The following is a 20,943-nucleotide window of genomic DNA, read 5'->3' as shown; positions in this document are numbered from 1 at the left end:
CCCAGCTCTGGAGCTACGGAAGCAGGCAGGGAAGAGCGTCACGGCTGGCACTCGAACGAAGAAAGAGGTACCGTGCACTCCACACACCAACTCCTATTCTGCTGGCCATGACCAAAACAGAGCCCACGCCTCAAATTGCTGGAGGCTTTTGTCAATGTATTTGATCATTTAGTGTGTGTGTGTGTGTGTGTGTGAGAGAGAGAGAGAGAGAGAGAGAGAGAGAAAGAGAGAGAGAGAAAGAGAGAGAGAGAGTGGGTGTATATATGTGTGTATACACACATGTGTGCTGGTACTGGGGCTTGAACTCAAGGCCTTGAGCTCTCACTTGGCTTTTTCCCTCAAGGTTAAAGCTCTACCACTTGAGCCATGCCTCTACTTCTGGCTTTTTGTTGGTGAACTAGAGAGTCTCAGAGACTTTCCTTAGACCTCAGCCTCCTGAGTAGCTAGTATTAACAGGTGGGAGACTCTAATGCCCAGCCTAGTGTTTCCATCTTTAATTCCTTTGGGCAGAGGAGAGTTCAACCCTAACCTTCTCCTTTTCTGGTATCTGGGGTCTGTAAGCTGGCTCTGTGATGGACAGGGCAAGACTCCTGCGAGGGATAATAGTCCTGAGCCCCCAGGGACAGCCCACCTGAGAGAAACATACAGACATCATTTATCTCTGGAAGCTGAGATCACACATCAGTGCTGGCTTAGCCCAGCTGCCGCACTGGGCTCACCCTCCCTCGGGACTGCCCTGCACAGACAGGCAGTCCTGGAGCACATGGCAGCCTCAAAGCCACAGACAAGTGGGCAGGCCCAACCTGCAGCCCCGCAGGGGCGGCCTGAGGCACAGATAAGACATGAAGTGGAAGCCAGTGGCTTGGGGGTGGGCGACGAGGAAGCCCAAGAAGCTCCCACAAACCGGGGGCCTCCCTCTCAAGCTCTCCAGGAAGCACTGCACCGACCCGGAACTGATCGCACTGCAGTGCCGCAGGGTGAAAGTCTCCTGGGAAGCCCAGCAGCTGTGACTCCAGAAGCCAGCTGGATGTGCATGGCTCATGCCTGAAGTCCTAGCTACTCAGGAGGCTGAGATCTAAGACTCAGAATTCCAGGCCAGGCTGAGACTCTTATCTCCAAGTAACTAGCCAAAAGCCAGAGGTGGAACTGTGGCTCTAACTATGCTAGTCTTGAGTGAAAACACTATGGGACAGAGTTCAGACCGAGAGGGGGGGGGAGGGAGAGGAAGAGGGAGAGGGAAAGAGAGAAAGAAAGGAAGGAAGGAAGAAAGGAAGCAAGGAAGCAAGGAAGGGAGGGAAGGTTAATATTTCCGGTCAGGACGCTGAGTTTGGCCGGTGGGCTCTGGTCTCGTCCCCACTGTGAGGCTGAGGATGGAAGTGAGGCCTTCATCCAGGAGCAGAGCCTGGAGGGGCCCCAGGATCCCAGACTCACCCTCAGAGGGGCGGACAAGGAGGCTCTGCCTTGTGAAGGAAGTCTGGGGAAATGAGCAAGTGGCCTTGCCTTTCCGACTCCACCGCAGGACCAGGACTCTTCTCTGTCCCATCCCTGCTGCTGACCTGCCCTTGACCTGAGGGTCCTTGGAGAGCAGCCATTGCCAGTCTTCACTTTCTGGGGCTGGGAGTGGGAACAGTGGGAGATCAATGTGGCTACTTTTTAAAATCTTCCTTTTTTTACTTTGATTTTCATACAGGGAAATGAACCTAGGCAATTTCCCCAACTGGTGAAGCATAATGGATCTAAAGCAAGACTTACTAGAAAACGAATGTACTCTAATGCTTTCCTGACATGAATCATTTATGGAAGACAGAATCGCTGTCTGTGAGTGCCCAAAATAAGCTGACTTACAGTATCAGTGTTTCTAGAGAGCTCTGAAATACAGCCACAAGAACTTCGAAGCACTCAGAGCTCAAGGATGCTTTGCAAGTCATTGTAGACCAGCTGCTCCTCGAAATGTTTCATTAATACCAGCAGCGATAAAAACATCAAGCGGCTTCCACCTGCAATCCTGCCATTTCAGAAGGCTGAGATCTGAAGATCAAGCTTCAAAGCCAGACCAGACAGGAAAGCCTATGAGACTCATCTCCAATTAATCAGCAAAAAGCTGGAAGTGGATGTGTAGCTCAAGTGGTACAGAACCAGCCTTCAGTGGGAAAAACTAAGGGATAATGCTGAGTCCCCGATCTCAAGCCTCACCCACCCACCCCCACACCACTGTGAACACCACGAAGCAGGGCCTGTGTCTCCTATCTTCTGTTGCCCATCTTTAACTCAGGAATCTAAGGTGTTTCAAGAAGCAGCGGTGGTTTATAATGCCTATGTGGAACCCATATACTTCAAGTATATATTCACTCATCTATGCATAAAGCTAGTCATTCATGAAGTTGTGTGTTTTCAAAACTACCCACTTGCCAAGTTAAACATTCATAAATTCACCTCTAAGCTAGGCACCAGTGGCTCACGCCTGTCATCCTAGCTACTCAGGAGGCTGAGATCTGAGGATCATGGCTCAAAGCCAGCCTACATACGAAAGTCCGTGAGACTCTTATCTCCAATAAACCACTCAGAAAACGGGGGGGGGGGGGGGGGGAATCTGTGGCTCAAGTGGTAGAGCGCTAGCCTTGAGCCGAAGAGCTGAGGGACAGCACCCAGGCCCAGAGTTTAAGCCCTATGATCAACCAAAACAAACAAAAAAACCAACATCTAAGTTTAGCTTTATATATGCCATTGCATTACACCTCCAATTCTCTAGGGTCTAAGTGGTAAGCACTATGCCCGATAAACTGAGTGCTTACAAAGTAAGACATCCAGTCTTGGAGGGACCCTGTCGGCTTATAGAATCTATAGACAGATGCCCTACAACAACTGATTCATCTCTGGATGATCTAATAATTCATGCTCTCTACTAACCACTGAATTCTCCCACCCCAGTGAGAACAACAGGGGCACGGACTAAGCCCTGGGCTCCTTTCCATTACACGTGTGTGTGTGTGTGTGTGTGTGTGTGTGTTGGGTGGGGGATGCCGTGTATTTTCCTGGCAAACTCAACCCAACTGCTTTTCCAACGGGAAGTTCAGGCGGCTCAGGCCTGTGACCCTTGCTCCTCCGGAGGCTGATGCTGACCGTTGGAGAAAAGAGTGTCTCAGACTTGTTTTTCGGGACTGGCCAACATGGTCTCCTGGGCCTAGGATGGCTTCTCACTGGGAGCCTGGGATCTTGGCTTGGCCTCCCTAGTAGCTGGGATTACAGGCCCCAGCCAACCACGCCAGCGGCCTCCTCCTGTCCATGAAAACAAATTGCAGCAGAGCAGAAAGTTTGGAAACACAGCGTGTGGGCGCCACGAAGCCAGTGCCATCACCTAGCCTCGAGCTGCAGGATGGCACAGCTGGCACACGCGTGCTTCGGGTGTGTGGAGGAGGGCGCCGACGGCACCTGACAGCCCTTGCTACCAAAGACACCCAGGGCCAACTTCAGGTAAACTGCACAGTCCCATCGCCTATCGCGGGCACAGGTCCGACTCGTCCCCTGGGCACCTCACAACGTTCTTCCTTGTTGATTCTAGAAGTAGACACAGGTCTGAAGGATAAAGAGGCTGGTTTGCCTCAGAGAAGATGGGTGGGGGTGGAGGAGTGAAGGGGTGAGCAAAAAGCAGCAGGCTCATTCTTCAGATGTCTGAGTTTCCAGCTGAGCCAACCTCCACTCCTAGCTAACTACTCCAGAAACACGGAATGGCGCCACACAAAAACTTCTCCGCGGGCCGGGAAGGTGGCTCGGTGGTAGAGCGCTTGCCTTGCATGCATGAGGCCCTGGGTTCGATTCCTCAGCACCACATAAGCAAAAAGAAAAAAAGCCGGAAGTGGTGCTGTGGCTCAAGTGGTAGAGCACTAGCCTTGAGCTGAAGAGCTGAGGGACAGCACCCAGGCCCAGAGTTCAGGCCCCACAACCAGACCCAAAAAAAAAAAACTTCTCCATCCATCATGGCATCGTTGCCAACAGTGAAATGTGAAAACAGCCCAACCAAAAAAAAAAAAAGATGAAAACAGTCTAAATGTCCCTCTACTGATGACTGCCTAAACACAGTGTGGTACGTCATCAAATGGAATATTAGTCAGTCATGAAAGAGGCTGTGTGGCATACCACAACATGGATGGATCTCAAAAACCTGGCTTTGACCCCAAGCACCGCTGCCTGGATGACAAAGGCTGGGCACAGGCCGAGGCCCCAAGCTCCACAGACTTCTCAAAGAGCCCTGGGAAAGCTCCCAAGAAGGATAACCGAGCCGAGCACACGCAGAGGGCTCCTCTGGGGCCTTCAGACACTTGGCTTGCTGATGCTGACTCACTGGGTTCAATGTGGATAAAAGCCAGGACTTAAACATGTGAGCAAAACAGCACTTGGCTGGACTCACTTCCCAGGGTAGCGCCCGGTCCTGTCTGGAGTCTGCCCTGAGCCCTGGGTAGCAGGTGGCAGTAGCCATCGGCTCCCTTCCTGCCCCAGAAGCCCACACAGCAGACGCCCAGAAAAACAGTTTGTGGACCGGATTTGGTGACTTGCCAAGAGCTTCATTTAGCTAATGAAATCAGTGGGGAGATAAATAATTGCGGGAAGAGGAGTGGGTTCATTAGCAGCAACACGCACTGCCTGGGAATGGCGTCAGCAGCGGGGAACGTGGGCCTTCCGTCCTCCCGTCAAGTTCAAAATAGCCCTTGTACTTTCTCAGAGTTGGCGACCTCAGCCCTGGGTAGGCAGACAGAGCCTCCTCTCCTCTCTGTATTAGAAACGTGTTTGCCTGCTAAAAAGAAGAGCAGTACGGAGGTAAAATGGCAAGAAAAACAGAGACTTGTTTCTAATGTGTACTTTGGATCAGGAATAAAAATTAGCCAAACAAAAAGTAGGTGAGTGAGGCTCCGGTGGCTCACATCTGCAATCCTAGCTACTCAGGACGCTGAGAGCAGAAGAGCCTGGTTCGACTGGGAAGGTGGCTCATGGTAGAGTGCTCGCCTAGCACGCATGAAACCCTGGGTTTGACTCTTCAGTATCACATAAACAGAAAAAGCTGGAAATGGCACTGTGTTAGCCTTGAGCCAAAGAAACTCAGGGACAGTGCCAGGCCCCAAGTTCAAGCCTCGGGACTGGAAAAAAAAAAAAAGATCCTGGTTCAAAGTCAGCCCAGACAAAAAAGTCCATCCGAGTCTTATCTCCAATTAACTACCAAACAGCAAACAGCCAGAAGTAGAGCTATGACTCAATTGTAGAGCACCAGCCTTGAGTGAAAAAGCCAATGGACACTGCTCTGGCCCCTTAGTATGGGCACATGCACACACGCACACACACTCACACACACACACACTCACACACACAGACATGTGTGTAAACAAGCTGAACAAGTCCAAACATGCATCATCTGCAAATGAATGAATGAATGAATGAATAAGATGGGATGAAGAGTATCCTCAGCTTATCACTGTGGGGAAACCAACCGCGGAGCCATGGGGAGCGAGGATCTGAGGTGTATCATCCCAAATGTGTGAGGCCAGAGGCCAAGACCCCCCCCCCTGAGTGACTCCAATGACATGTAATACTTACAAAAGGTAGTCATAGAGACGGAAAATGAATCATGTCTATAACCCTAGCTAAGATCTGAGCTCTGGGCAGAAAATTCTATAAGATTCGATCTGCAGTTAACACAGCAAGCTAGAAGTGTGGCTCATGGGACACTCTTAACCGTGAACTAAACACACACACACACACACACACACACACAAATACATACACGTATACATACACAAATACACATATATGTGCATACACGTACATACACAAAGTTATTATCTCTGAATATAAACTTGATGCTCTCGACGGAAAATTTTAAATACACATTTTTATTCATGTCTTCAATCAGAAAGCCAAAATACAAAAAGGAAAGAAAAAGAATGAATAGCATGGATGCTAAAACCTTTCATCCCACATCAGCTACAGGGACAAAAACAGTCCTCTTATTTCCAGCCCCGTCAAGATCGGACTGTGGCACCTTGAAATGTCGGGAAATGACTAAAAGCTCGGAGAGGCCCATCACACACACTTGTTCCAGAGGCCAAGTCTGAGGGAGATTAGGTGGCAAGTTCATCATTTGGCCAGACATCAGGACGTGAGGATGATTTCACCACAAACTGGAAAAATTATGACAGAAAGGAAGGGGCATCTGCTTGTGGTGGATGACGGGATGCGCCGGGCCTCCCAATTGGCTGTCACTGGCTGTGAGCGCACGCTCCTCGCTCCTCTCTGGGCACCCGGGTCGGGGGCACAGGACAGTGTGTGTCGATGGTGACAATGCTACACAATGGGCCTCTGAGCACTGCAAGGCTGAACAGCCGCAGATCAACCTTTCCGTCCTGCGGGGCACCAGTGCCATGCTGGCTGCCCGTACCACCGACCTGGAGCTTCTGGGGACCATGGCTCGCTCCTCCATCGGCCACTCCGTCCTGTGGGCCTGCTTTCACAAAGCCATGCAGAGTTTGGACAGGGGGACCGTGGCTCCCGCACTGTCTCGCGTGAATACTCAACAGATGCTAGACTCAGAGAAGGACCGGCTATGGGACCTGGCTTCTTTCTGGTAAAACAACCAGGGATTTTAAGACTGCGAGGGCAGAGCCTTATGCCCAAGGCGGAGTTCTGAGTGACAGCACTGTCACCCTTAACCCACCGCCACCCAGAGCACACTGACTTGGCCACACCCCAACTCCATCCGAACCACAAGAAAGCAGGCAGAGCCACTGGACTGTGGTGGGCAGCGCGGCTGAACACAGGTGCCAGCCCCCCAGGCCGGGCAGGTCTGCTTCCCGCACCCTGTCCCTAAGTTGTGAGCATGGTGAAGGGATCCCGTTCCTTGGCTCTGTAACCATTTGGGGACTGGCTAGTCTCTGGTGCCCAGGTGCCTATCGCTTTAACAAACAGAAAACACAAGGGATGGAGTCCTGGCTTTAGCACAAACCCTATTCTGATCCCAGAGCCTATTGCTAGGATACGATCTGAGGTTCCGCCGCCAGGATGCTGATGGGCGATTCCTCCCACTCTCACAGGACCCCCTCCATTCCTTCAACAAACGTGCAGTCACTAAGCAGGGAACGGAGGCCCTGGACGCCTATGGAGCCTGTACACTGTCAGAAACTCACAGTAGAAGAGTCCAAGACTCCATGCCACTTCGGCAGCACTTGTTGTTAGTGTTTTGTGCCAGTCCTAGAGCTTGAACTCAGGACCCAAGTTTTTGCTCAAGACTGGCACTCTTCCATTTAGTTAATTGGGGATAAGAGTCTTAGAGGCGTTTATGTCTGGGAAGGCTTTGAACCAGGATTCTCAGGTCTCAGCCTCCTGACTAGAATGAGCCTGAGTAGGTAGGATTAGGGGAATGAGCTGCTGGCACCTGGCCATAATGTGGGTTTTGAAACTAAGAACAGAGGCTAGTGCAATCAGTGCAGCAGGCAGGGGTCTCCTGGTTGGGGACCCTGGCTTACACATCACCTTCTGAGCAGCGTTCACTTCCTGCTGCGGGCTGGGGATATTCGGGGTGGCATGCATGCTGAACCTGTGCCCACCTCTCAAAACCCATGCAAGCCCACCCACCTGCCCGCCACCACCTGGGGCCCCTTCCCTGTCTCTCATGGTCCCCTCTGCACGGTGAGGCTCACTAGTACAGAATTCAACCAGTACATAGTGAAGACCACTTCCTGCCTACATTAACGGAACGGCAGGGAAAGTCCAGGGCCCAGGCCACGGGGGGACGCATACATCTTACTTTCCTCGACGGACCTGCCTGCCGTCCCAAGAGCTGGACTCCTTGGCACCCATCGGATTTGCCATCCTTGTACCCACAGTTTCCGAGAGGCACAGTAGTGATAGAAAGAATTACTCATGAAATGAAGTGGCTGCAAGATCAGCGACAGCCACCATCCTAGAGCAATGCCCTGCTGTGGCTCTTGTACTTGGATCACAGAGGAACTGGGCTGCGGCTCCTGGGGGAGGCCACAGGCTTATTTCAGGAGGGTCTACCTTTCCCAAGTCCGGCTAACAGTGCAGTGGTACTGGGCTAACTCCCACCTGGGAGAACTCTACAATCTAACTTTCCTCTTTTCTAGGAACATGACAGCCTTCTTGACTCCTACAAACTTCCCATCACCCCACTTTAAAAAAATGTAACCAATGGGAACAGGCAAAACCAGAGAAATTCTCATAATGGCGTTTGTCTTCTTGGCTCTTTTCTCTCAGTGTGAGTGGACCTTGAGTCTCATGCATCCTCTGAGAACACAGAGCACAAAAGCCCAGTGTGGGATGGCAGCTCCCAGAAAAGCAGAGCTTTTTATGGTTCTGGTTTCTGGCAAGTTGTTGGACTTAGGTTCCAACTATGCCACAGTGAGATTTCACCATCCACCTGGGCCATGGCACACACACTGGGGGAACCAGACAGCCACGCTTGGAATGCCAGAATTTTGGCGTGACGTAGGTTGTGAAAGTAAGACTGGTAGGAGATAATCTTCCTTACTCCCACCTCAGCATTGGAACCCGGTTCCACACCCGGAGCCAGCATGACCGACAATTAAAAGGTGGTGTGGGCTGAGAGGGGAGGAGGATCACAGCGGGAAGCCAGCCAGGGCAGAGAAATCTGTGAGAATCTTATTCCCACTTACCAACAAAAAAGCTGCAAGTAGGGAATTGGCTCAGGTGAGAGGGCACCATTCTTTAAGGAAAAAAAAAAGCCAAGTGAGTGTGAGGACCTGAGTTTGGGCCCCAGTGTTGCAACAAAAAATAAAAATAAAAGAACATGCGCACGCGCACGCACACGCACACACACACACACACACACACGCACACGCACACACTAACCTTCCTTAGAATGTAACAAATTAAACTTGTCTTCCCTGTCCCTGGGCCAAGGCCCCAGTTCAGGTTTTCCCCTCCATCCTCCCATGGTGTACTGCAGCAGGGCGGTTGGATTCTATCTATCACAGGTTCTAGCCACGCGTCTTCCCTTGGCGGTGGGGGTGCGATTATTCTCCTGCCCTTGTGGGAGAAGTAGGCCCTTACAGGGATGGGTGCCCGCAGTGTCATTCGATAAGATTTGAATTAGCAAATCTCACAGGCTTATTTTGCTCTGATTTCAAAAGACAACCCAGGGAACACGCCTTTTATGAGAACAAACGGTGAGAAAGGTGACAAGACGTAGGAAGGGCAAAGGCAGCAAGTCCCTGTCCAAGGCCGTGGGACAGGGACCCCAGCCAGTGCTGGACTAACCCTGAGAAAGGGCCTGTCCCAGAAGCAGCCAGGACAGAGCCCCAAAGGGGTGTGGCCCATGCCAAAAAGAGACAGAAGCAGGTAGCCGCCTTTGTAGGTGTCCCATCCGGAGAAGAGAGACAGAGAAGGAAATCTGCCAGGGCAGGCATATTCTCAGGGTGACTAAGCCACCCAGCCCCATGCTACCCCTAAGATGCAGGTTCATCACCTACAAATGGATGGTGGAGGCCAAGCTACAAATCCACGGATCCTTCCCCAAAAAAGAGTTAGGTAGAGCTCGTGCAGGCCCGTCTTCTTCTCAAAATAAGTCCCCAGAAATATCCTTTTAGCTGGGAAAACTGGAATAAGGTATCAAAAGGCCATCTGTTTTGCTGGACACCACTGGCTCATGCCTATAACCTTACCTACTCAGGAGGCTGAGATCTGAAGACTAATTCAAAGCCAGCCCATGCAAGAAAGTCCATGAGACTCTTATCTCCAATTAACTACCCAAAACAACAAAACAAAACAAAAAAACTAGAAGTGGAGCTGTGGCTCAAGTAGTAGAAGGCCAGAATTGAGTGAAAACGCTTAGGGACTGTGCACAAGTGGACCCTGAGTTCAAGCCCCAGAACTGGCACAAAAGGTGGAAAAAAGCTGTTTTGTTTTAAATTCTCATATACATCTTACGATGTCATACCCTGGCATATCCACCTCTCTGTCTCCATTTTAATTTCCTCCCCTGGATTTCCCAGCAGAACTGATGCTTGGGAGGCAACTGTGTCAGCTCTGTAGCTCTGCACACCACACAAACTGTTCCCCACGTGCGGTACCTCAGTCAAAATGGTCCCAGTATCTTAGAAAAAGTGGTCCCAGGGACAAAGTTTGCTTTGTCCCTGGACATCTGGCTGACCAACCCAGCACACAAAAGCTCCAACAGGGACATCAGATGAGCCAGCTTCTCATGCCAAGGACAATACATTCTGGAGGCGGCTCTGGTCTCAAGTCTATTCAAGGTCTCACAGTTGAAGGTCGCTTGTGGGACCAAGCCCAGATTGTGTGTCCCAGCCCTGTTCCCCCTCTGTGCCCTGTTATCTCTCACAGCCCCCAGATGTCCCATCTCCTCTGCCCAGGGAGAGCACAGCCAGAGAGGCAGGCTGTGTACCCAGGCTCTCATGGCCTTGGGAAGTACTGATGGGCAGGCAAAGGTGGAGGAAAGGCCCAGGGCAGCTCAGCCACCCCAGGACCAGGCAGATTCTGACCTGACAAAGAGCACTTTAACAAGAAGAGCATTCTTCTTGGTAATAAAGCCAGATTGGCGCTGCTGAAAACTGGATTGTCTTAAAGACAGACATAGTTCAGCCATTTAAGAAGATGGAAGAACCAACAGGAACCAGTACAAATCATCAAAAGCTTAGGACACATTTCAGAACTGTAGCTTTCTCTTCTAACCCCCTCTACTAAACATTTAGCCCTATTAGACCCCCAGAGCAAAAGGCCAGATTAGGATTTTAGGGACACCACAAAAAATTTCATCTGTCATTTGACTGAAGTGACTCTAAATTTCCCTGTGATTCAAAAGCATGAGGTGGGGGAAAAAATCTCTGTGCTGGGGAAGCTAAGGGAAGTCTCTTCACCCTGAAAGAAAAATCCAGGAAGATGTTGGGAAAGCAGACTACACAATAGTAAGTTTGTGCAATTGCTGTATAATTCTGTACAGAGCAAAGTCATCCTGTGCTCTGGGATTTGAGGAAAGCTAGTTGAGTTTGCTGGGCCTTCGTTTCCAATCAGGTTTGATTAAAAAAAAAAAAGCTGCATGGTTGAAAGAGGGATGAAAGTAAGAGACACTATGCAAATTATGTGACACCTAGCAAGTGCTAATTAAAGGATACTGTTTATTGAAGTGCCTGAGTGGAGGCTAGGTGCAGTGGCATAAATCTATAATCTTAGGTATTAGGGAGATAGAGCTTTTGCCAGCTCAGGCAAAAGTTATCAAGACTTCATCTAAACAAAGTAAGATGGGTATATTGGTGTTGCATGGTTGTAATCCAGGCTACATAGGAGGTCATAGAAGACTCATGCACTGAGGCTGTGCCCAAGCTACCCCCTCAAAATTGAATAAATAAAACCTTATTTGTAAAAACCACAAAAGCAAAAAAAGACTGAGGGTATGACTCAAGTAGTTGTTCCTACCTAGGCCTTTGAGTTCAAGTACCGTGAAAATCTAAAATAAAAATAAAGGACACAGTGACCATCACAGAGCTTACTGTGCCACGTGGGCACTGTTCCCTGCGCTTCTGTATTTACTGTATTACCAGCACCAGCGCTACAAGCGAGCTCCAGCAGAATGTTCAGGGCTTCCTCTTCCCAACCTCGGGGCCCCAGACAGGTGGCGCTTCGCTGGGCCATCTGCTCCTCTGGGACAGAATCCACACTCTTCCTGGCCATAATATCGCTCCAGACTCAGCCCTGGTCCGGGCCTCCACCGCCCGTCCATGCCCATATCTCAGGTGCCACCTCCCGACTCACGTCTAAGGTCTGCAGAAGCCAGCAGGCAAGTGCATGCTCTGCCCACCCCAGAGCTGACCTGGCAGATGTTCTTCGCTGGGAAGCATGTCTGGCCTGACAAGGACAGTGAGGGGCGGGTGGTGCTCCCTCGTCACCCAGGGTGCTCCAACAGAGCTCCTGATCACGCCGTGCTCCCAGGATCCTGTTAGGTGTCTGACTCAGATGACCTGACGTGTCTGGTTCATTCTTGTTCTCCCAGCACCGGGCAAAGGCTAGCCCAAGTACAAGGAACTGCTCAGAAATGTGGATCAGGGTTCTGAAATGGTGTGCAAAGTTGAAATCAAAGATGGGCACCGGTGGCTCACACCTGTCATCCTAGCTATTTAGGAGGCTGAGACCTGAGGATCATGGTTCCAAGGCAGACCAGGCAGGAAAGTCTGTGAGACTCTTACTTCCAATTAACTGTCAAAAAGCTGGAAGCAGAGCTATGTGGCTCAAGTGGTAGAACAGCACCCAGTGTTGAGAGAAAATGCCACGAAACGGTGTCCAGGACCTGAGTTCCAGCCCCAGACCTGGCATACCACAATTGGGACCATCGTTTGTCCCCAACTGACAATGATGAGACTAAGAAGAAATGTTGATCTCCCTGTAAGGGCCTGGCAGACAGGACTCAGACCCAAAGCCTGGCCAATGCCAGACCATCTGTTCTGTGCTAAAAATGATGCAACTGAAAACTCCAGGGTACTAGGGTAGGTATAGGAAAGACACCACCCACAAAAATGCCACCAATAAATTGAACACAGGGCAATAATCGAGATACCTCTGTAAAGAAATGATTGTCCTATTAGTGTAAGCATGCCTCTAGAAAGACTGGCTGCCCAGGAAGTGTAGAGGGAGATGTCAGGAGAAGAAGAGTTGGGGGCCCCGGTGCGAACCAGACCGTCTACACATTTGCTGAAGGAAGCTGCGCATCGTGAATCTTTTTGACCTTCCCTTCCCTGCTGCAGACAGAAGACAGGAGGAATGAGTCAGGGTGACTTAGAAGAGAGCAGCATCTCTGAGAAACCTGCGTGGATTGCAAGGTACTAGCTACAGATTCAGGGCAGAAGATTTGCTTGGTTCTTTAAAATTTCATCAGCCTCGGTTAACCTCTGCCCACAGAGAATCGACTGCTCACCACCAGATCTGAGAGAGACAGGAAACAGACCAGATTTCATACCAGATCAAGCCATCCCTCCCAGTCTTGCTTCTAAGAGGTATCTGAGATGACCTGCCTTCATATTCAGTGATGAAAATCAACAAAAGACTGAAGGCCAACAGCCCCACCCATACTTGGCCAGGGGTGGAGGAAGAGCAAGTTGGCAGACCGCAGCTTGCAGTCCACTTTCTAGGGTTAGAGCCTTGTTTAAACACCCCTCTTGGGAGCATTCCATGTTTGGTCTATCATAATGTGTCACCAAGCCACTTAGATCTTTTATTCACGGGGTTCTTCCTGAAACCTACTGCAACTTCTGAAATATTTCTCTGTCTTGCCAGAGCCGACGAGGTCCATGAACTAATCCTGCATGGACTGAAAACTACAGGGGCATGCAAGGGCAAGGCCGACTGGGTTTGACACGTGTGTGCATGTACACATACACGTACATCCTGCTCATCTGCCCTAGAAGAGACTGCAGAGCTCCCCACAAGATGGAGAGGCATGGGAGGTCCAACCGGGGTCCCGAGTTCAAATCTCAGCTCTGCTACTTATTAAAATCCTCAAATCTTGCTCATCATTAGAAGTTTCTGCAGGCTGGTTTGTTAGAATAACATGAATGAGCAGGTATGATGTCATGGAACTTACTCCTGCCTGGGAATTCCTCCACAGGATGGGTCTGCTGTCCGAGACCCTCCTGGTGGTCCCACATCCCGGCATGGCTGCAGGTGGCCTACCATCTCCCAAAGAGAACTTCAGTGTCAGCTTTGAATTCCCATGAAATCCAAATGCATCTCCCCTCTTTTCTTTCTCCTCTTTTTTTTTTTTTTTTGCTTTTTGTTTTGGATGAGGCAGTATTGGAGGCTGAATTCAGACTATTACACTTGCTAAACAAGCACTCTACCATTTGAGCCAATTCCCCAGCCCATTTGCTTTTACTTTTGCTTTTCAGATAGGAGCTTGTGCTTTTGCCCACCTTCAGACAGCAATCTTTGTTTCCAGGTTGGCTGGTATTTCCATGCCTAGACGGTTGATAAGTGTCTTACTAACTTTTGCCCAGATCTGGCATCAAATCTCCATCTTCCCGTCTCTGCCTCCTGAAGAGCTGGGGTTACAGGCATGAGCCACCTTGCCAGCCTCCGCCCTTCCCCTCTTTCATGATCTCCTGTGGGAATGAAAGCACAGCCACCTGGAATGGAAGTGGCCAGCTCTGTGCCCAAGGGAGGAGCGGATCCTGGGAGATTAAACTCCCAAAGGAAAAGGAGAATTTGTTCCATTGTTTCCTCCCAAGGTCAGCCAAGCACGGGAGTATGGTTTTCCCAAAGAACCTGGTCACGCGGCTCCTATCATTGCTCAGCTCAGGGTAGAAATTAAGTAGAGCAAAACAAGTCTACCACAGGAGCCTCCCGGCATGAGGAACCACTTCCAGTGTGCTCTCCTGGGGGGCCTACATTCACCATGGTTCCTAAATGACTGCCCCCAAAGAAGCTGGGGGGCGGAGGGGAGGGGAGAGGGGGACTGTACCTCTTGCTCTTGTTGGAATGAGTCAGACCTACAATGTGTTATGGAAATAGTGACATGAGAAAAATTCAGCCAAGGGGCGATAAACTGTGATGCAGGCCATTTTTCCTTTCAAAATGCCACCCTCTGAGTCCATTTGGGGACAGCTAGAATGCCCTGGGAGTGCACATGAAGTTTCTGAGGAGAGGAAGGCTGGGGAAGACAGCCTCGCTCAGCTGGGGCTTTTGGACAGAGAACGGCTGGCCTTCGCAACTTGTCTCCACCATCAAAAATTCATTCAGCTTCTCAGCCTTGTGTGTGCTCAACCCATGGGGAAAACACAAGGAAAGTGTAAAATGGTAGCTAGCAGCACCCACCCACCCCCTCCATCCAGTACAATCTCTGCATAAAATAATGTGTTACCACCACCATAGTGGGCCAATAAACGCCCCTTTCAAAGTAACAGGTGTGAGGGTTGTTCCCACATCCTCTCCTTGTTGGTTCCGGAGCTGCTGCTTCTTCCTGGGAAGAGATTGTTTTTGTGTTTTGCAGTATTGGGATTTGAACTCAGAACCTCATGCTGGCTAGACAGGTGCTCTACCACTGAGCCAAGCCTCAGCCCTTTTTTTGTACTAGTTATATTAAGATCGTTTTGCATGAGTTATATTTGCTTCCTCCCTGAGCACACACCTGAACCATGATCCTCCTATTTCAGGCTTCATATTGTCAAAGGCATGCACTACCACACCCAGCTTCTTCTGTTGAGATGGGAATCACAGATTTTCTGCCCCAGTTGGCTTGGAGCTATCACCCTCTCTCCCTCAACCTCTCAAGGATCAGGGACGGCAGTGTGAGCCAGCACTGTCCAGTGCTCCTGAGCTTCTTGAGGAAAGCACTAGCTTATTAGTATTTGTTGTTATAGCCACAACATACAGGATACTCAAAGCCCTCTGATAGACGTGTAAATGAATGGAGGAATGGAGGGGTGTAGAGGTGACTGATGGAAGTATGCATGCATGAGGGAGTGAATGGATGGATGAATGAATGAATGAACGAAGGGAAACTGCCAGGTCTTAAGACCTAATGAAGGAGTACACAAACCAGACTGGAGGGATAAAATGAAGACAAGCGTGAACAAGTAGGAAATTTTCGTGGAGTAAAGTGCATTCTGTGGAAGAAAAAGAGACTAGATAGAATGAACAACAGAAGTCATCCTTAAGGTATTTCCACCAGTTCCGTCTTTGGCAAAAGGGGAAGTCAGCCTGTGATAGAAATTCTCTCAAAAAATCCTGATTCAAAACAAGCCACAGTGGATGGGAGAGGAAGGAGAATTCAGGCTCCTCCCCTCCTCCCCTCTGGTCCTGTCCTCCACTCTGAGGGCAGGGCCCCCTCCCTGCCCTTCCCGCGTGTGTGTGGGGGGGGGCACCGATCACACTCACAGGTGCTCTCCCTGAGACAAAATAAAGGTAATGAATGACTTGTTCCTACGTTTCCACCTGCTTTTCTGCAGCATTTCCTCTTCTCCTTTAACCATCTACTATTTATCTTAGATCTCTAAAGCTTTTTTTAAAAAAAGAACACTGGGTATTTGAAAACTGTAACTATTTAACGTGTATCTTGTATCTGCAGCACCTGACACTTAATAGATACACAGTTGCGGTATTCCCTTTCCCATAGGCCCTGCTGAGACAGGACTATGGCCAAGAAGGGCACCAAAGTCAGAAGATTTCAGAAGCCTCAACTACACACTCACCCACTCCACCATTTGAGCCACACTCCAAACTCTTTTTCTTATTTCTTGCCTTATTTTTTCCATGGGGTGGTACATTTTGCTAGAATGAATTTGGGGTTTATTCTCCTCAAACGTCTTCCTTACTGATGAAAGCTGGTTTAAGTCTCTGCCTTCTAGCCAGTCTTTCTTCTAACAGCCTTTTGGTCCTGATGGTTCAAAAAATAATCTGTTGGGAGCTGGTAGCTCACACCTATAACCCTGGTTAATCAGGAGGCTAAGATCTGAGGACCAACATTGGAAGCCAGTCTGGGGAAGAGAAATCCAAGAGACTCATCTCCAACTAACCACTAAAACCTGTGGCTGTGGCTCTAGTGGTAGGTGATGAAGCCTGTGTCCAAGCCCCAGCACAAAATAAATAAATGAATGAATAACTACAAATCAACAAACTAAAATCTGTCCCAGGATCTATTGGCCCTTCAGCCAGCACAACAGCAGCTGCTTCTCCACCGAGGACTGGTTGCTCCTCTCCGGCAGGAAGAACCCTGACCCACACCGTCCACTTCTGGCTACCCACCCTCCCTCCTGAAGATGGCAGGCAGGGCAGGGCTGGCCCTCACCACTGGTCCTCCATGGGGAAGATTGAGGATTTTAAATCGAGAGCACAGGACACACCTCCAGCTTTCTTACCAGCTTGCTGGCACCCAAACCTCACACATAGCCTTTGCAACGTGCCACCCCTCACTGTCCTCTTTCAGGGGTTCACAAGTTGACATCCACAAACCCATCTGCTTGCCTGCCCCAGTTCAGGCATCCTGAGCTGTGTCAGAACAAGTTGTTCATTTTCGAATGATTCTCGTTACTTTTCCTTTACCTTCCACTCGGCTTTGTTTGTTTGTTTGTTTGTCTGACGGTGGTGACTTCACCTTGCTCTGCAAGGTCACAGAGTCAATCTACATTCCAGGTCCTTTTTCTGCCTGGAACTAGTATCTTGGCATGAATACTTTCCAGAACTCTGCAAAGGTCAGAAAGCTACAATCTGTGGGTACTAACCCATGCTTAAAAAAAAAAAAAAATGACTGTCATATTCTTCCTAATACTACTTTCGTATTCTTCTCACCCTTTAAGTAGTTCTCTTGATTTTAATTCCCCTTAGCGCCAGCTAGGGTGGGTTGTTTATTTTGCATTCTGGCTGAAAGAGCTGGCCTCTGAGCCACACCTTGCCGCTCCAGGGGCTGAGCCCCAGCTCTGAGGATAACTTTCACCACTGAAACCCTTAAGACCCTTTCCACTGTACCAATAACAATAACAGTTAAGGATCTGGCAAAGAGAACATGATTGGCATTCACCCCTTCTTCCGGCTTCCACTGGGCATGGGGGGGGGGGTGTCTGAGGTTTCAACAGCCAGAGGAAGTGGAAGCAATCTCCACAGAGCTACTAGATGCATTTAAGAATGTCCAATGGGATGCACATTGATCTCTCTCTCCAAGAGGTACGTTTGGTCATTTGGGATGGTCTGAAAGAACAGGAGTCATTCAAACATTTCCTTAGATGAATTGAATAAAAGTAGCTCTGGCAGCCACACCTGATAACAGTCCCATTTGGATTAGGTCTGTGGTGATTTGGGGAGGTACTGGGGTTTGAATTCCAGGCCTTGGACAGGTGTTTACCAGCTGAGCCACACTTCCAGCCCCCTTATGGCTTTGCTTTTTGGATGCATTCTCCTGCTTTTTGCTTGGGGCTGACCCCAGACCTCCTCCCGCTTATGACTGTGAGATGTCAACTTGTTAACTACTAAGTAGATAATACCTCCCTCACACTTCATTTTTTTTTCTTCTCAAGATTGGTTCTTTTTCTCCCCATAGAGAACATGAAGAGGACTCAATAGGTTTGGTTTTGGTTTTGTTGTTTGTTTTTTAAACTCGAGTCTCTTGATACTTTTGCTTCCCTTCTCCCCTTTCCCTTCCCACTCCCTCCCCCACCCCACCCCACCCTCTGTCAAGGTAACTTTCCTCCCCGGGGGAGGGTGGTACCTGGCCTCAGGGGTGGGTACGTGGACTGTCCACGGACATGGTCCACGGACCCTCCCCGGGATGGGAGCGGGCCCACTTGCTCCCCACACGCGGCAGACACACAGACAGGGACACCTGGACACCTGGTTACCCATGAGGGCTCCCTGGACTTCAGTCCCGGGATAAATGAAGCCCAGGAGGGCGCACGGCCCGTCCGTCCGTCTGACCAGCCGGCCACGGGCACCGCTGGAGGGCACACGTCTTGACACGACCCCCACCCCCTCCAGCACGCCCCAGAACTTTCGATCCAAGGATTCCACCCCCCCCCCCCCCGCGTGAAAGGCTTGAGCGCTGTTTGTTTTCACCCTGAATCTGATCACAGTCACAACATAAGAGATCGTGTTTTGAGAATTTAGGTTTTCAAAGGGGGGGGGGGGGGGTGGCGAGAACCAAGCAAACCATCCTGGGACTCCGCCGCCGTCCCACCCCGAGGGCGACCCGAGCCGAGGACAGTCGGAGGCCACCCGGCAGGCCGGTTCCCTTGACAACCCGTCGGCCTCGCCCGCGCGCCACCGCCCGCTGCCCCGCGGAGGACGATCCCGGGCGCGGGCGAGCCGGGGCAGCCGCTGCCGGGCCCCGCGGGACCCGGGCCGGCCCCGGGCCGGGAGCACCCCCCCCCCCCCCGCCCGGGCCACCCGTTCCCGCCCGCCGGGGCCGGTATTTTTCTGGTTGCCATAGAAACGCCGGAGACGGAAGAACGTGTTGCGCGGCACAAAAGAAAGCGAATATGTAACCGGAGCCGAGCGCAGGCTCGGCGGCGGCGGGCGCTCCCACCGCCCGGGGAGGACCCGCCGGGGACCCGCGGGGGACCCGCGCGCACCGCCACGCCGGGGGCCAGGCCCCGGGCCCGCCCCGGGCGCCCCGCGCGCACGCCCGGCCTCCCGGTGCCCAGCCGGCCCGCGGCGGGAGCGAGCGAGCCCCGGGCAGGACCGAGCCCCGGGCAGGACCGAGCCCCCGGCACCACGCCCCGCGGAGAGGGCGCCGGGCACCGCGCCGGCCACCTACCTCCTTCCTGGGGCGCGCGTGGACGTGAGCGCCGCGGCCCCGGGCTTCCCCGGCCGCCACTACTTTATGGGAGCCGTGAGTGAGCCGCCGCCGGAGAGAAAGGGAGACTCCACCCAAGGGGTGGACCCTTCGAGAAGGGAGAGTGGTCCTCGGCTGACGTCTCTGCCCACCATGTCACTTCCTTTCCGAGCGGGCGGCCCGGGGAGGGGCGCGGCCGGGGCGCTGCGCGCGTCCGCCCGGGGGCCCCGGCCGCTGGGGGTGGGCACGGGCGGGGCCGGGGCCCACGCCCCCTCCCGCCCCCCCTCCCCGCGCGCGCTCGCCCCGCTCCCGGCCCCCGGGCGCCGCCCGCCCCTCGGCGCTGTGACCCAGCCACCCCGCGTGCCTGCTCTGCTCCCGTGTGTCCTCCTGCCCGGGGCCCAGGGGCTGGGGATTGGGGGGTCGGGAGTTTGGGGGGCCCCGCACCCACGATCTTTATAAACCAGCACCCCCTTCACCCGCACTCACCCCTGCTCCGCGGCGCGGGGAGGAGGCCGGGGTCCCCGGGACCAGCCCGCCAGCCCGGGGACGGAACAACTGGCGGGCGAAGCGTGGGGAGGTGGGGACGGCGGGGATCCGGGCCGCGAGGCCCTCGGGGGGGACGGAGCGCTGCCCGCCCAGCCCGGCTCCGCTGCCTGGGCGCACACGCGGGCGCACGCGGGCGCACACGCGGCCGGCCGGGCGGGCACACGCGCGTGGACACGGGCAGGTGGCTCTGGCACCGCGCGCTCCGGCGAGGGTCGGAGCACATCTGTGGAAGGCGAGCGCAGCGCCCGGGCCGCCCGGGCTCGCGGGGACGGCGGGAAGGCCCCCCCACACACACACAGCCATTGTCACCCCCGGCTCCTCGCGCGCCGGCCCGGCTCCTCCAGGCTTGGGATTCACCACCCAGAGCCACGAGACACCAAAGAAGGACGGAAAGGGCCTCGCAGCGGGAGGCTGCAAAGGGCACCTTCCGTGGGGCGAGGAGGGGAGTGGAGCCGGTCCCCGGGCGTGGCGTTGGCCCCTCCGCTGATGGAGGACCCCCGAGGCCCGAAAAAGGGGTCGGAACCGAAAATCCACTTGTTTGTCACATAATCTGCGACAAAGCTGGGCACCAATGGCGAGTCACGCCTGTAATCCTAGCTAGTCTGGAGGGTGAGGTCTGAGGATCTGTTTAAAGCCAACCTCCGGAGACTCATCTCCGGTTCACCTGGGCCTCTAGATAAGTGAAAAGAGCACTAGCCTTGAGCAAAGTAGCTAAGGAATAGCACCTAGCCCCTGAGTTCAAGTCCCAGTACTGGAACAGTAAAATAAATAAATAAGCAATGACTTCTTTAATACCCATGTGAAAATAAAGTCAACCATCTTGAAATGTTTTTTTAAACATGTAGATAATAAATTTCTTTCAGTCCATGCAACTTTTGAGAGTTCCGGCTCCTAACTTCTCAAACTACATTTTATGATCTCATTGTTGGTAGAAATGTCAAAGGGGTTTTCCAAGTCCTTTCCGCCCTCTTTCTCATGGTTGAATTCTGGATAGGAATTTCTTAAAAATCCACACGCTGCAATCATTCACGCTACACGTTTCACAAGCACAGTCAGTGGAAACTAGGTTTCAATGGAAACTAAAAATTTTGACAGTTACAATTCATAGT

The 20,943-nt window shown here is 52.0% G+C and overlaps 1 protein-coding gene across 1 annotated transcript in view; it reads right to left on the bottom strand.

The window, feature by feature from the left end:
- The window catches only part of Agpat4 (1-acylglycerol-3-phosphate O-acyltransferase 4), a 95,050-nt gene extending 75,698 nt beyond the window's left edge, over window positions 1–19,352 (bottom strand). The window contains exon 1 of the mRNA XM_042689734.1: window positions 19,271–19,352. The gene's annotated coding sequence lies outside the window, so the exon portion shown is untranslated. The remainder of the gene's footprint in view (window positions 1–19,270) is intronic.
- Window positions 19,353–20,943: the final 1,591 nt, after the last annotated feature.

The sequence above is a fragment of the Dipodomys spectabilis genome, unplaced genomic scaffold (genome assembly GCF_019054845.1).
Source record: "Dipodomys spectabilis isolate Male_0828 unplaced genomic scaffold, ASM1905484v1 ptg000126l, whole genome shotgun sequence".
Lineage (NCBI taxonomy): Eukaryota > Metazoa > Chordata > Mammalia > Rodentia > Heteromyidae > Dipodomys > Dipodomys spectabilis.
Note: the sequence above shows the minus strand (reverse complement) of the source record. Positions and strands in the feature narration are given on the sequence as shown.